Source organism: Neoarius graeffei, chromosome 1 (genome assembly GCF_027579695.1).
Source record: "Neoarius graeffei isolate fNeoGra1 chromosome 1, fNeoGra1.pri, whole genome shotgun sequence".
Lineage (NCBI taxonomy): Eukaryota > Metazoa > Chordata > Actinopteri > Siluriformes > Ariidae > Neoarius > Neoarius graeffei.
Window position 1 is genome coordinate 127,003,489 of NC_083569.1, and position 17,367 is coordinate 127,020,855.

A 17,367-nucleotide genomic window follows, 5' to 3' on the forward strand; every position below is an offset into this window, starting at 1 on the left:
TGGGGTGGGTTATGATTAACGATCTGTGGTCCACCTTATAACGCAGACATCCCAAGTCTCCCGGAAGTTCCGTGAGTCTCCTGCATATTGATAGAAGCGAGCAAGAGCGTGCGCGCGCAACATTAAGGTCTGCATCACGCATCTTAGAATGAGCGCGCGCGAGGGGGTGTGCGAGGGAGACTGTGTGCAGTGTTGCCAGATACTGCTGACGTTTTCCAGCCCAAAATATGTTCAAAACCTGCCAAAATGCACTTAAAACCACCCAATCTGGCAACACTGCCTGTGTGCCTGTTCATGTAGCGCATGCCAGACAAAGAGCATCTTGATTGGGTTACTCAGCAAAATAAGCCAATCAGCTTTTAGTGTGGGCGGGCTTTTATCTCTTTTCTCGAAGACCGGAGTTTTCAGTTGAGTCAGTGCAGCCTACAGGATCGGCATGGCAGAGAGAGAGCGGGCGTCCCAAAAAATATATATCAATTACATGTCATAAGTGTGTATCTTTTATAAATGGGGTTAGCTTATCTAATGTAGCATGTTGGGGAGAATCATACTATCATCAGGCCCGTTTCAAGCTATTTGGGGGCCCTAGGCAAAGAGGGATCTGGGGCCCATAATTATCCCCCCCCCCCTCAACGAAAGGCCTTATGGCCGCCTACCCACTGAAGACTTAATAAATAAACATCACACATTGTAATCATTCTTCCGATTTTTACTTAATAAATGAACTCTTTACATTATTATAAATAATTATCAAACCCAATTAAACACGAATATACAAAATATACACACACACACACACACACACACACAAAAAAAAAATCTCCTCACCCCCGGCGGGGGGGCGTGGTATCCATGTCATCCTCAAGCTCGGGTCCTCTACCAGAGGCCTGGGAGTTTGAGGGTTCTGCGCAGTATCTTCGATGTTCCTAGGACTGCGCTCTTCTGGACTGAGGCTTCAGATGTTGTTCCTGGGATTTGCTGGAGCCACTCTCCCAGTTTGGGGGTTACTGCCCCAAGTGCCCCCACTACCACGGGGACCACGCAACCCTTGACCTTCCACATCCGTTCCAGCTGCTCTTTCAACCCTTGATACTTCTCAAGTTTCTCATGTTCCTTCTTCCTGATGTTGGCGTCAGCTGGGATCGCCACATCTATCACCACCACCCTCTTCTGCTCTTTGTCCACCACCACTATGTCCGGTTGGTTAGCCAGGATCTGTTTGTCAGTCTGGAAGCTGAAGTCCCACAGAACCTTGGCCCTGTTGTTCTCAGCCACCTTCTGTGGTATGGCCCATTGGGACTTGGGTACTTCTATTCCATACTGGTTGCAGATGTTCCTGTATACTATCCCAGCCACTTGGTTGTGCCTCTCCATGTACGCTGATCCAGCTAGCATCTTACACCCTGCTACTATGTGCTGGACTGTTTCAGGGGCTTCTTTGCACAGTCTGCATCTTGGGTCTGATCTACTCTTGTAGATCCTGGCCTCTATGGCTCTTGTGCTTATGGCCTGTTCTTGTGCTGCCATGATTAGTGCCTCTGTGCTGTCTGTCAGTCCTGCATTATCCAGCCACTGGTAGGATTTCTTGATATCAGCCACTTCCTCTATCTGACGGTGGTACATGCCATGTAGGGGTTTGTCCCTCCAGGTTGTCTGTTCCTCCTCCTCCTCTGCGCTCTCATCAGGGTTCTGCTGCCTGAGACATTCACTTAGCAGTTCATCCTTTGGGGCCATCTTTCTGATGTATTCTCGGATTTTCGATGTTTCATCCTGGACCGTGGTCTTGACGCTCACTAGCCCTCGGCCTCCCTCTTTCCGCTTAGTGTATAGTCTCAGGGTCTGGACTTGGGGTGGAACCCTCCATGCATGGTGAGGAGCTTTCTAGTCTTGATATCTGTGGCTTCTATCTCCTCCTTTGGCCAGTTTATGATACCAGCGGGGTATCTGATGACTGGTAGTGCGTACATGTTGATGGCTTGGACCTTGTTCTTACCATTCAGCTGACTTTTCAGGACCTGCCTTACTCTCTGGAGGTATTTGGCTGTGGTTGACTTCCTTGTGGCCTCTTCATGGTTTCCATTAGCCTGTGGGATGCCAAGGTACTTGTAGCTGTCTTGGATATCACCTATGTTGCCCTCTGGTAGGTCAATCCCCTCAGTTCGGATCATCTTGCCTCTCTTTGAGACCATCCGGCCACACGTCCAATCCGAATGACATCCCTATGTCATCGCTGTAGATCCGGGTGGTGTGGATCAGCGAGTCTATTTCTCGCTCGTTCCTGGCATACAGCTTGATGTCATCCATGTAGAGCAGGTGGCTGATTGTTGCCCCACTATGGAATCGGTACCCGTAGCCGCTCTTCGTGATGATCCGACTGAGGGGGTTCAGGCCTATGCAGAACAGCAGTGGTGATAGCGCATCTCCTTGGTATATGCCGCACTTGATGTTGACTTGGGCAATGGGTTTTGAGTTGGCCTCTAGGGTTGTCTTCCACATTTTCATTGAGTTCTGGATGAAGGTCCTTAGGTTCCTGTTGATCTTATACAGTTCCAGACATTCCAGTATCCATGTGTGTGGCATTGAGTCGTAGGCTTTCTTGTAGTCAATCCAGGCAGTGCACAGGTTGGTCTGTCTCTTCTTACAGTCTCGGGTGACTGTTCTGTCGACCAGTAGCTGGTGCTTGGCTCCTCTGGTGTTACTGCCAATTCCTTTCTGTGCCTCGCTCATGTATTGAGCCACATGCTTACTCATTTTTGCCGCAATGATGCCTGACAGGGCCTTCCATGTTGTGCAGAGACAGGTAATTGGCCGGTAGTTGGATGGGATGGGTCCCTTCTGGGGGTCCTTCATGATTAGGACTGTCCTGCCTTGGGTTAGCCATTCTGGGTGGGTCCCATCCCTCAGCAGCTGGTTCATCTGTGCTGCTAGGCGTTCATGGAGTGCAGTTAGCTTCAGCCAGTATGGATCATATCGGGGCCTGGTGCTGTCCAGCTCTTCGTCTGCCATTGAGATGGTTACTGGTTCTTGTTCTGGGAGGTTGCTGTGGTCAGCTCTTAGGTCCACTAACCATTGGGCATCGGTGTTGTGTGATGCCTTTCTTTCCCATATGTCTTTCCAGTATTTTTCCACCTCAGCTCTTGGTGGGTCTGACCGGTTGTTGTTTCCCTGCCACTGAGAGTACACCTTGGCTGGTTCAGTGGAGAACAGCTTGTTTATTCTCCTGGCCTCTCCCTCCTTGGTGTATCTCTTCAACCGGGTGGCCAGAGCTGTTAGTCGCTGTTTGGCGGTTTCGAGTGCCTCTGGTTTGGAGAGTGAGTTGTACTTCCTTGGTGCCCCCTTATTCACCATGTTCCCTTTCTGTAGTTCAGCTAGCTGGCTAACTTCTCTCCGTGCTGCCTTTATCTTGGCCTCTAATCGTCTCTTCCATGGTGGATACTGTTTATGTCCCGAGCCCACCTTGTATCCAAGCATCTCCATGATTACTGTTGCTGTACTGTGTATCAGCTTGTTGGTCTCAGTGATGGTTCTTGTGGAGATTGTCTTCAGAGCAGCATTCAGAGCAGCATACTAGTAGATCTTCTGAAGGTACTTGGCAACTCAGCTTCGGTATTCGTCGGGGGCTCCAGGTCTTCCTGTTGGGCCTTGGTACCCAATCTCTGGTTGTGGGGATGATGATGACATCTCCCCGCTGACCTGTCTTCCTGGCTCCCCCTTGCCATCGTTGTTGTATTTCATTAATCTCTAGTTGTGATAGTAGATTTCGATTACGGATGTTGGAACACTGGGCTAATAGCTGTTTCTTTGTTAGCCTTGTATCCAATGGTCCCACATTCGCTGCATGTATCCCCCTCTCTCTGGGATTGCTTGTATAGTAGCATTCCAGCAATTCCGTATTTTCTGTCCTCGTCCATCCATGTCTTGTTCCAGTAGCCCATTTCTCATCAGTTTGCCCTGGTTCCCTAGCAACTGATGCAGACGTCTGAGCCGGTATGACTCTATCAGTTATGTCTTCACTCATTCCTGAGGTAGGCTGATATATCCTAAGGACCCTTACTGGATGATGTTTTGCCCCGACCGGGATTCGAACCCCGATCTCCTGCGTCGTAGTCAGTGAGCATTACCACTGTACTATCCAGCTGATGTATATATGATATATATATATATATATATATATATATCAGAGCTTTACATTAACTTTTTTGCTCACCGGCCAGTGTGGCTAGTGGTTTTCCTGAGTCACTAACCATTCAGCCTTTTCACTAGCCACAATTTTGTTGCCAGGAAATCGCAGTTTTTTTCTTCACAATGATACGTTAAAGTTCGGAAGATCTAGATTTAATCATGAATGGCAGCGTATAATGTATCTCTACAGTAGCGCTCAAGTATTCAGTGCTGTTAAGGTCGCTCCCTATATGAAAACATGGAACCAATTCAGACAAAAATATAAGCAGAGTATTCTGTTTATTGAACTCAAATTCGCGCCCCTTACAATATAAAATATCGTATAATATGAAAAGTAACATTCAGTACAACTGAACTGATTCTAATATTAAAAGTCCAATTCAAAACATTTATCATTGAAAAACATTTGATGTTTTGATATGCAAGTATTATGTGTATTATTATTATTATTATTATTATTATTATGTATTATCTATTAATCGTGTGTGTGTGTGTGAGAACATGTGTAGAGAGAGACATTAAATGTCCTCATTACATTCTTCATCATCAGATGAGTGTGAATGGTCCATGAAAAATGGTCTTCGTGACCTGAGGCTTCCAGCAGGTCATGAGTTGATAGCTGGGGCGGATCAACTTCTTTCCAATCACGTGAACGTTTCTAAACGGCAGCTCCATCCTCTCCAGCTCAGCCGACTTCATGACAGCCAGGGACTGAAAGCAATGCTGCCCTGTAGTGAACCAGTAGTCTTCGCTGGTTTTGATGTTATAGTACCGATTGTGTGCATTTGACTTTTTGTGGTCCTTGATAGTTTCGAGCTTAAAATTACTGGTGCCTGTCTTTGCCAGACTTTCTACAGTCTTCGCAGTACATGGTATGGTTTTGCTGTGAACGAGCCAATCTGGGTGGCACGGTGGTGTAGTGGTTAGCTCTGTTGCCTCACAGCAAGAAGGTCCGGGTTCGAGCCCCGTGGCCGGCAAGGGCCTTTCTGTGCGGAGTTTGCATGTTCTCCCCGTGTCCGCGTGGGTTTCCTCCGGGTGCTCCGGTTTCCCCCACAGTCCAAAGACATGCAGGTTAGGTTAACTGGTGACTCTAAATTGACCGTAGGTGTGAATGTGAGTATGAATGATTGTCTGTGTCTATGTGTCGGCCATGTGATGACCTGGTGACTTGTCCAGGGTGTAAACTGCCTTTCGCCCGTAGTCAGTTGGGATAGGCTCCTGCGACCCTGTAGAACAGGGTAAAGCGGCTAGAGATAATGAGATGAGATCTCTTGTGTGGTGTAATTCACCCCTCTTATTTACATATGGCAAACATTTTTCACCGCGCGCTTTGCCCATCACGGACCTCGGTGATTTTAAAATGCTGCTCCGGCCCTGCTCATTTCTGCCCCTTTTTTCCTGAGCAGCAGGGTTTGAAACTCCAGCTATATGCTGCCACACAGTGCGCTTGTCAGTCATCAGCAACTTTGTTGCTTTGTTCATTAACCGTATCATTTGATTTTATCTGAGACGTTAACGAACGTTCTAAACAATTCTAACATGTTGTCAGAATGTTTACGCAGGTGCTCATGGGAGTTGTAGGCGTGTAATATTACATTGCAATGTGTTTATTATATCAGATGCCTTCAGAGAAAACTACAATTAAAATATTGTCATCCCACAGAATAAACCACCCGCCAAAGTGGCTAGTGAGACTAAAGTTATTACCCGCCAAAGCCGAATTTTGCCCGCATTTGGCGGGTACTAATGTAAAGCCCTGATGGATATATATGCGCAGTATGTCTAGAAAAATCACCATTTACCTGATTAGCAGTCAGTTAAATAAGAGCTGAGCCAGGAGAGGGCCGTTCCCTTAACGCCCACAACATTTTCTAGTCCATCCAGAAGAATGGAATGATCAATGGTATCAAATGCTGCACTAAGGTCAAGCAACACAAGCAGCGAGACAGCCCTGATCAGACACCAACAGTAGGTCGTTTACTACTTTAACCAGAGCTGTCTCTGTGCTATGATGAGGTCTAAATCCTGACTGATGCATTTCATGGATGTTATTCCAATGTAAATATGAGCATAACTGCTGTGCCACGGCTTTATCTAGGATTAAACAAGTTGTTCTTCGACACTTACAACTGCACCCTGCTCGCTCCCGTAATGGCATCATATTTGCGGATGATACTACCATAGTGGGGCTCATCTCTGGGGGGAAGGAGTCTGCTTATCAGCACAAGGCTGAGCAGCTGTCTGGGTGGTGCTGAGACAACAAACCTGGTCCTCAACCACCAAAACCAAGGAGCTGATCATAGACTTCAGGAAAAAGAAAACGGACTTTCAGCCTATTCTCATCAGTGTGCAATATGTGGAGAGGATCCTGGACTTCTGGTTCCTTGGGATGCACATAGAGGAGGAGCTGACCTGGAGCTCTAATGCCACACAAGTGATAATGAACGCACAGCAGAGACTTTACTTCCTGATGATCCTCAGGATGAACGACCTCCCTCAAAAACTGCTTGTGTCCTTCTATTGTTGCTCCATAGAGAACATACTTACATACATACTGCATCAGTGTGTGGTTTGTCAGCTGCACAGGAGCAGAGAAAAAAGTGCTCCAGAGGGTTGTCACCACCACCCAGATGATCATCGGATGCCCTCTTCCCTGCCTGGAAGAGCTTTACAGTTCCTGCTGCCTCAAAAGAACCCTCAGTATATTAAAAGATCCGTCCCACCCCAGAAATTCTCTGTTTGAACTGCTGCCCTTGGGCAGGCAGTTCAGGTCAATTAAGAAATGGACAAATAGACCCCTTGCACATGACGTTACGCATCACGTGATAATTGACCCCCAGGTGAAAAGACACCAGTTTTCGTGTAAGCAAGGCTTAACCAGTCTTAAATATGGTTCATTTTTGCGCTGTTTTTGGTTGTTCCAATCATTTAAATCGAGGAGTAGAGAGGATGATATTACCATTTCCCTGCTATGAAGAAAAAGGTTAACAAAGAGAAGCAAATGCTTCAAGAACAATGAAGAAATGAGTGGTTAAAGAGAATACAGCGAGAGGAGCTAACCCTGAAAATTGCAGAGAAATTTGCGACTATTTAAAATGTATTTTTAAAAAAATAGACAGGCGCAACAGAGTATGGAAGTGTTTAGCTCATGTTTTAAGTCGTTCAAATTCTGTAAAGCTGCTTTGCGACAATGTTTATTATTAAAAGCGCTATACAAATAAACTTGATTTGATTTAAGAATCTCCTTTTATTTCTGCTCACATTTGAATTAGCTTCTTCATGAAAGTGTTCAGACAAAATCAAATGATTTTCTTCCAGATGAACCAACTTCCTCATTTGACATGGAAAACCCAGATTGGGCACGAAACAACGCTGACATAATTCGTTAAACCCAACAAGGAGCGACATGCTCCTGATGCATCCTGAAAGAGCAAAAGATTAAGAGCAAAAAGCGCTGAAGTTTTGCTTCTGTTATCAGAGGAACTCAGTCCTGTGCAAAATGTCAAGCCAGAGTGTAGTAATGAACCTACAGTTTGAAAGAGTTCTACACAAACGCACTGAACTTCACAACAGCTGCAGGCATGTGAAATGGAAATAAATCGACTAAGGCAGGAAAAACTATTTTGGATAAAATTGTTACTGTCTGCTGTACACTTATCAACCTGTGTGACTCAGTTGTGCCTTTTGAATAGAGAATAAATGAAGAGGGAACTGAACATGAACAGTTTATTGAAATTATTATTACAAGGGTGATTATAGTTAGCTATATGATTATAGTTAGCTATATGACTACAGCTACGACTGGAATGTGCCAATTCTGTTTGCATTTGTAATTATTGTACCATCCACTATTAGATAAAATTAAAATAAAATCTTACAACATTGTTTGAAAGTCTAGAGCAAGATAACGTTATTTTACAAATAATAATACTTCAGAGATTTGTTTCTTTTTTAACTAATCATAAATATCAATGTATAAATGAGTGCAAATAGCTCTGTAACTTGATGTCCTTGAGGTTGTTGAGACATGGCGGGCCGGGAATACCATCTAGCCCACAGTTCAAGTAGTAGTCCTTTGAGAGTAAATGCTCAGGCTTTTGCAGCATTCTGTTCCCTAAAGCTGATGTCGGTAAAAATTCTTTACACAAAGGTTTTCTTGTTTATGTATTGGGGTGTGCAGTTTTGTTTTTTTTTTTTAAAACTGTTCTTCCATGTCCGGATTCTTCAGGAAAAGGAAAGTACATTCCAACATGTAGCTAACACTAGGCCACAAATCTGCACTGCCACTCCATTGGTTTTGAGGAATTTTGTACAGATCTTAGCCACTAATAAACTCTAATTTCCATGTATCCTTCACTTCTTTATAACTAAGATTATCTAAGTAATCCGTAAGTAGAGCTTTTTTAGCTGTAGTTTTCTTCAGACAACAGCAACGGACGTCTGACATCTTTGCTTGGCTTCAGTATGTGAACAGTATGTAAACAAAGTTTGCTTGTCCCCCAGGTATAGGGTAGGGTAGTGACCGTTGCTAACGTAAATGTGATGTCAGTGTAAGGGGTCTATAGACTGAAAGAGCTTCTACCCAAGAGCCATAACTGCACTAAACAGTGCTTGTTTTAAAGGGACCGTGCAATTAAAAAAAAAAAAAAAAACAGCAGTGTGTGAATGTTTTGTGCGTGTATGTCTTTTTAGAGTTTTTGAGTTGTTAATATATATTATATGGACATTTTATTTCTTTATTTTTAATAAGCAGATGTTGCACTGGTAGGATGGCATCCGATTTCGTTGTACGATATTATATGCAGTGACACGTTTTTATATTCAAAAGTGGAGCTCTCCGTCTCATGATTTCTCCTTCCACACACACTTGCCACATTTAGTTCACTGCCTGTCAAGTTAAACATGTAAAATGTCCAAGTCTATTGCAATACTTCATAAAACTAAACGCATTCTAAGCCAAAAATCATTGCACGCACTTTATAATTATTCTCTGCTTGTTCCATACATAACTTATTGTGTGGAGGTCTGGGGAAATGCATGTAAAACAATCACAAACCCGATCTTCATATTGCAGAAAAGAGCTATTAGGATCATACACAACGTATGTTATCGTGAACAAACCAATCAGTTGTTTATAAACTTGAATGGCCTTAAATTTCGTGATTTTGTGGATTACAAAATTGCTCAATTTATGTTTAAAATCAAAAACAAAACTATCCCTGACTGTATTCAGAGGTTCTTTCAAATCAGAAAGAGTCATTATGAGTTGAGAGGAACTCATATGTTTGTTAAAACAAAGTTCAGAACAAATGTGAAACGGGGTGTATATCTATAACAGGAGTTAATTTATGGCATGGTCTTGAAAATGAAATTAAACTGTGTAACACGCTTAAAGGCCTTAAAAAAGCATACAAACATAAGATTATCAGTAAATACAAAACTGAGATATGAAATATGTTTGGAAAAAAAATGGTTTGATTTAAATTTGATCCAGCTACTTGATATGTAATGCTACAGAATACGAAAATGGCAAAATCCAATATGTATGTTTTGATGTTCATTTGAAATTGAAAGCTGTAAAATTGCATTGAACAAAATGTAACAGATACTATTGTTACTATTTTTTTTCCTTTTTGTTTCTTTCCTTAATTCCTTTGGCATAAAAAGATTTATTAATTTATGAAATGTGATGAGGGTAGACGCAATAAGCTTTTGCTTCAGTCTAATCCTTTTCGGTCTTTCTTGCTGATATGTATGTAACCAGTGTGTATGTTATTGAAAGTTGAAACTACCAAAATAAATAATTAAATCTAAAATAAGCAGATGTTGCACTGGTAGGATGGCGTCCAATTTCGTTGTACGATATGCAATGAGACACTCTTCTATTCAAAAGCGGAGCTCTCCGTCTCATGATTTCTCCTTCCACACACACTTGCCACATTAGTTCACTACCCGTCAAGTTTATTTTTGAACATCAACATGCTTCTAGGATATGTTGCATTATCACGGTCACCTACTTCTATGTTTGAGTTGAGAGAGATTTTTTTCACAGCTACCCTAACTAACTTGCAAAAGAACAGGTAGCTTTTCCACTGGCAGTAGTTATTAAAAAAAAAAGACAGAATAATAGTGTTTCCCTCAGGATTTTGTGAAACTAGGGTCAGTGACCCTCGCTCTGGGGGCATGCTCCCCTGTGAGATAATTTTGTTTATTTTAAAGTTAAAACCAAACTGGTGCACTTTGAGAGCAAAATTAAGAGTTTTAGATCTATGAAGAACTTGTACAAAACAATTTTGTGCTTTTAGTAATTTAAGCATAAGCACACTGGTTGTATCGATATGAATGGTGATGCCACAGCAAAAAGGCCACACCCGCAAAGCATGGTTAAGGAGTTTAACAGTTCATAAACGGTTAAAAAAATGACGAGAGCATACACTTCATCCCTCAAAGAAATGAAGCAGAAGTGGTTACCTGTGTTCAACTGGTTTATTTATTTTTTTAGAAAATTTAAAATATTTAATAGAGAGCATGCATTTTAGCCAAAAATAAACCTATTTTGAACTCTGGTTAGAGCATGCACTTGTGTTTTGAATGACGAATACATGCTACCGGATGTGTTAGCAACTTTTCTGATTCAAATAAGCTAAAACTCTACAAATTTAACCGTGCACTGTTTTAAAGCGAGGATATGAGATTCGGACATGCTGATGTTAACGTTCTCTAAGCTCAAGTTTGATGAACGCTAATTATCAATGCTAACTTCTCCATTGATGTTATCTGTTTGCTGTTTTAAATTGATAACCATAGTATTGTGTTAGGACTAGTGGATGACTGGAGTGGACACTGTAAAGTTAATGTTATCAGTCTCAAATCAAATAGTGTTTGTGTTCTGAAAATGCTTCCGTCACTACAGTCTAGGTAACTCATGGAAAACACTGTAATGAGCATTGCCTCACGGTTTTAATAAATTATACAATTGCCTGTCTGATTTACTTATCTGTTTTAATAATTATTTGACAATCTGCTGAAGTGCAATCTGGGTCAAATTTTGCAAATGACCTTCTAGCCTATCATAATGTGTGTGACATTCTTCATAATCGATAGCCAACTTTTAATTTGGTGTGCCTTGACATTCTGATTTGACCTTTGATGTGCTTCAGCCCCAACAAGCTTGGAAATCTCTGGCACATATGATAGTCAGTTATGGTTGGGCAAGTTACAGCAGTTTTAAATGAACATGCAGCCTAGGCCATCTCTAAAGTCCTTCCCGCTCCATGCAGTCAGGCACATTGGGCGGTGCTGACCTTCGTTTCCATAGCCCTCGGCCTCTCACCTATACAGCTAGGGTTACAGGGGGCTAGTCCTCTGGTAACCGCGAGAGGCAACAGCCTAGTCTATAGCTATGTTTTAATGTCCATTTTAAGCTCTTCATTCTGGTCCGTGAAAATGGCATTGCAGGCCAATTCAGGGTGCTGATGCCCAAACAGTATGTAGAGTTTCTTTTTTTAAACATTTAGAAGCCTCTGCCTCTAATGCCTGGTTTGTTTGTTTTTTTTGGCCCCTCCTTTAATTTTTGACCTTTCCATGGCTTTTGTTTCACTGCTGCACACTGCTTTTGCATTAGTGTAGAATGTTAATGTGCATTAGCTAACTTGGTTGTGATTGACCGGTGAGAACACGTATGCTGTCATGTGAACCTGAAATGACAGGCCCACAGAGAGGGCCGGTAAAAGCACGGCAAAACAAAATCTCTGTTCATTATGCCCTGATGAATAAATGTGACCCAAGATAGCTGGTTCTGTTCAGGCAGTCATCCTAGCTTACTTCTCAAGGGAATTTTTACAGCTAGGGGAAATATCCTTTGCAAAATCCATTCCAGTATGTTGCCTTCCCTCTTTTTCACATTCCTGACCGTAGTTGGGAAGCGGGAGTGAATCCGGTTTGCTAGACTCGCTCACTTCCCTGCTCGCATGGCTTTCATAATGCTCCTGGATTCTAACGGGTATATGAGTCAGGACACACACACGGCATTGGTCTGAACAAAGTAACGTCTTCATATGAAAATAGCGCTCATCACCATTAGTCGTGGCTAACTCCACACACAGTGCTCAGCGTAAATGAGTACAACCCCTTTAAAAAGTAACATTTTAAACAATATCTAAATGAACACAATTTCCAAAATGTTGACAAGACAAAGTTTAAAATAACATCTGTAACTTATAACATGAAAGTAAGGTTAATAATATAACTTAGTGTAACGGTTTCAACTAGGGGTGGAGCACAGAGGACGGCAGGACAGAGATCAGGTTTGTAAATTAAGGCTTTTATTGCCACACGTTTCAGTCTAACAATATGCTTCACACAGATGCACACGCACAACCGGCATCTGGTTTCGGGATCAGCTCCTCTGCTCTCGCTCTCCCTCCCTAAATAGGGCGCGGTCACTGGGAAGACACACACAAACAAAGGTTAATTGCCGTCAGGTGTAGTGATTCTGCCACTTACCTTCCCTGACTCCGCCCTCCTGTCACAGACGGGCGCTTGACCACGCCCCCGCTGCCACATCCCCCCCACCGCCCGACTCAGGCCGGGCGGCTGTCCGGCCCGCAGCCGACTCTCTCCCCCCCGACGGGAGAGGAAGTCCGCCACGACCATCTGCGCCCCCGGCCTGTGGACCACCTTAAAATTGAAGGGTTGGAGTGCCAGATACCAACGGGTGATCCGCGCGTTGGCATCTTTCATGCGGTGGAGCCACTGGAGGGGCGCGTGGTCCGAACAGAGGGTGAAAGGGTGCCCCAGCAGGTAGTAACGGAGGGCGAGGACCGCCCACTTGATCGCCAGACACTCCTTTTCAATGGTGCTATAGTGCCCCTCACGCACTGACAGCTTCCTACTGATGTAGAGGACGGGGCGGTCCTCCCCCTCCACCTCCTTGGACAAAACTGCCCCCAGCTCTCTGTCCGACGCATCGGTCTGCAACACAAAGGGGAGAGAAAAGTCAGGGGAGTGTAAAAGTGGCCCCCCATACAGTGCAGCCTTTACCTCTGAAAAAGCCCGCTGGCATTGCTCCGTCCACTGGACCGGATCTGGGGCCCCCTTTTTAGTGAGATCAGTCAGCGGGCTGGTGACGTCTGAATAATTAGGTATAAACCTACGGTAATAGCCAGCCAGCCCCAGGAACTGTCTCACCCCCTTTTTGGTCTTGGGCCTCGGGCAGGCCACAATCGCTGCCCTCTTATTAATTTGGGGACGCACCTGCCCGTTGCCCAAGTGGAAGCCCAGATACCGTACTTCCACCCACCCAATCGCACACTTCTTTGGGTTGGCTGTGAGCCCCTAAGGACCTAAGGACAGCCCTTAGATGTTCAAGGTGCCTCGGCCAGTCATTACTATAGATGATATCTAGATATGCGGCCGCATAAGTGGCGTGGGGGCGGAGGACTCTATCCATCAGCCGCTGAAACGTAGCGGGCACCCCAAACAGCCCAAACGGAAGGGTGACACATTGGTGTAAACCAAACGGTGTGGAAAAGGCTGTTTTTTCTCGGGATAGGGGAGTCAAGGGGATCTGCCAATATCCCTTCGTCAAATCCAGTGTCGAGTAAAAGCGAGCAGTGTCGAGTCGATCGAGCAACTCCTCAATACGAGGCATTGGGTATGCATCGAATTTAGACACCGCGTTGACTTTTCTGTAGTCCACACAGAACCGGACCGACCCGTCGGCCTTGGGTACCAAGACCACCGGGCTGCTCCAGTCACTGTGGGACTCCTCGACGATGCCCATTTCGAGCATGGTCTCGAGTTCTTCCCAAACCACCTTTTTTTGTGTGTGTTAGGGTAGTCTGTAAGGGCGGCTACGCACTACTACTCCCGGGGGCGTCTCTATGTGGTGCTGTATGAGGTTAGTGTGACCGGGCAGGGGCAAGAACACATCCGTAAACTCTGTCTGCAACTGGGTGACCTCCGTGAGCTGGGTCGGGGAGAGGTGGTCTCCACAGGGGACCGGAGGGGTACGTGATGTCAATTCCCCTTTTTGAACCTCCGGCCCCAGCTCCGCCTTCTCCGGAACCACCGACACCAACGCCACGGGGACCTCCTCCTTCCAGAGTTTAAGCAGATTGAGGTGGTAAATTTGTAGCACCCCACCCCTGTCCGTTCGCCTTACCTCGTAGTCGACGTCCCCGACTCGCCGTGTGACCTCAAAGGGTCCTTGCCACTTGGCGATCAATTTGGAGCTCGAAGTGGGCAACAGTACGAGTACTTTATCTCTCTGGGTGAACTCCCTAAGGCACGTACCCTTGTTGTACAGGCGGGCTTGCCATTCCTGGGCCTGCCGCAAATTCTCCTGGGTTAGGTGGGTGAGCGTGTGGAGTTTTGCGCGCAGGTCCATAACGTATTGAATTTCGTTCTTGCTTTGTGAAGGTCCCTCCTCCCAATTTTCCCGCAGCACATCTAGGATGCCGCGTGGCTTACGCCCATGTAATAATTCGAACGGGGAGAACCCCGTGGAGGCTTGGGGAACCTCTCGCACTGAGAGCAACAAGGGCTCGAGCCACTTATCCCAATTACGTGTGTCCTCACTTACGAATTTTTTAATGATATTTTTGAGGGTGCGATTGAACCGTTCCACTAAACCGTCTGTTTGTGGGTGATACACACTGGTGCGGATCGGCTTAATCCCCAATAACCCATACAGTTCGCGCAGTGTCCGTGACACAAATGTAGTGCCTTGATCATTCAGATCAGTCAGATCTCTTTCGGGATTCCGACTCGGGAGATGATGCGGAAGAGTGCCTCTGCAATACTGCGTGCTGAGATATTGCGCAGAGGCACTGCTTCCGGGTATCGCGTTGCATAGTCCACCAGAACTAATATAAAGCGGTACCCCCGTGCTGACCGATCTAATGGCCCGACGAGATCCATCCCAATTCTTTCAAACGGGGTCTCGATCAATGGAAGAGGGCGCAAAGGTGCTTTTGGAATGGCCGCTGGATTTACTAACTGGCATTCGCGGCACGCCATACACCACCTACGAACATCGCCGCGAATCCCTGGCCAATAGAATTGGGCCATTATTTGGGCTAGTGTCTTATCCTGCCCTAAGTGTCCAGCCATGGGATTAAAGTGAGCCGCCTGGAATACCAATTCCCGGCGGCTCTTCGGAATCAAAAGCTGCGTGACTTGCTCTTTAGTTTGAGTGTCCTGTGTCACTCGGTATAACCTATCCTTTATAATCGCGAAGTAGGGGAAGGACGGGTGGCGTTCGGCTGGAGCGTTTGACCATCGATTACTCTCACTTGGTCAAACGCATATCGCAGAGTCTCGTCCCGCGATTGCTCTAATGGGAAATCTGCGAGGGATTCCCCAATAGTGAGAGGAGGGGCCGGCGGCTCCTCACTCTGATGCGGAGATGACGCAGACGGCTCTGTGACGGCTGCTCCCGCCAAAGCGACACTGGGACCTCCCCCCGTTACATGGCAGGACCCACTCTTGACTGAGTGCATCATTAAATCCTGAAATCCCGGCCAATCAGTCCCCTAAATCAAAGAGTGGGTAAGGTGAGGATTAACCGCTGCCTTCACTATAACTTTTTCTCCTCTGAAAAAAATGTGGACCGACACCAAAGGGTAGCTGTGAACGTCCCCATGCACACACAACACCTTCACCCCCTGTGCTCCCCCCAGTGCCTCGTTTTGCACCAGGCTTTGGTGAATTGAGGTCTGATTACAGCCAGAATCCACCAACGCCTGATATGTATCCCCTTGGATACTCAACGGTATGCGATACGCTCCGGCCCAATCGAGGGCGGCCTCTGGCGTGTCGGGGATCCGAACCACCGCGCCCACTTCCATCGCCGTGCACTGCTGTTGAAAGTGGCCCGGCTCCCCGCAGCGCCAGCAAACCAGCCCAGGCTTTCCCTCTTCACCGGTGTTCTGGGGCTCACTCCTGAGGGGGGGGGGGGAGAGACAGGCAGAGAAGGGAGAAACAGGAGGGCACCGCGGGTGCGGCGGGCCGGTGCCGGCCCCCGCCTCCGCGGTGGGGGAATGGGGCAAGGACGGGACACAAGAGGAGGGGGAGAGAGAGAAGGGAAGATGCCGTCTGCTGTCCTGCCGCCGGGACAGCCGCCAAATGGTCCTCTGCCAGCTCGACTGCCTGATCCAGCGACGCCGGGCGGTGGCACTGGACCCACTCCGCCGTTCCTGCTGGCAAGCGATCGATGAACTGTTCCAGCACCACCTGGTCGATGATTCCCTCGGCATCACGGTTGTCGGCCCTCAACCACCGCCAGCAGGCGTCCCGGAGCTGCTGGCCAAACGCAAACGGCCGGCTGACTTCCTCCAAGCGCAACGCGCGGAAGCGCTGGTGCTGCTGTTCTGGGGTGCGCCCCATGCGCTGGAGGACGGCCCGGCGGAGGTCCGCATAGGTCAGCAGCACTCATGCAGCCCCACATAAGGACACTGCCACCCCCATGCTTCACAGTAGGTATGGTGTTCTTTGGATGCAACTCAGCATTCTTTCTCCTCCAAACACGACAATTTGAGTTTTTACCAAAAGTTCTATTTTGGTTTCATCTGACGATATGACATTCTCCCAGTCCTCTTCTGGATCATCCAAATGCTCTCTGGCAAACTTCAGATGGGCCTGGACATGTACTGGCTTAAGCAGGGGGACACGTCTGGCACTGCAGGATTTGAGTCCCTGGTGGCATAGTGTGTTACTGATGGTAGCCTTTGTTACTTTGGTCCCAGCTCTCTGCAGGTCATTCACTAGGTCCCCCCGTGTGGTTCTGGGATTTTTGCTCACCGTTCTTGTGATTATTTTGACCTCACGGGGTGAGATCTTGCGTGGAGCCCCAGATCGAGGGAGATTATCAGTGGTCTTGCATGTCTTCCATTTTCTAATAATTGCTCCCACAGTTGATTTCTTCACACCAAGCTGTTTACCTATTGCAGATTCAGTCTTCCCAGCCTGGTGCAGGTCTACAATTTTGTTTCTGGTGTGCTTTGACAGCTCTTTGGTCTTGGCCGTAGTGGAGTTTGGAGTGTGACTGTTTGAGGTTGTGGACAGGTGTCTATTATACTGATAACGAGTTCAAACAGGTGCCATTAATACAGGTAACGAGTGGAGGACAGAGGAGCCTCTTAAAGAAGTTACAGGTCTGTGAGAGCCAGAAATCTTGCTTGT

At 46.2% G+C, this 17,367-nt stretch overlaps 1 protein-coding gene across 1 annotated transcript in view; it reads left to right on the plus strand.

Moving 5' to 3' along the window:
- The window catches only part of LOC132883328 (histone-lysine N-methyltransferase PRDM9-like), a 75,688-nt gene that overhangs the window by 50,408 nt on the left and 7,913 nt on the right, over positions 1–17,367 (plus strand). The window lies entirely within an intron of this gene.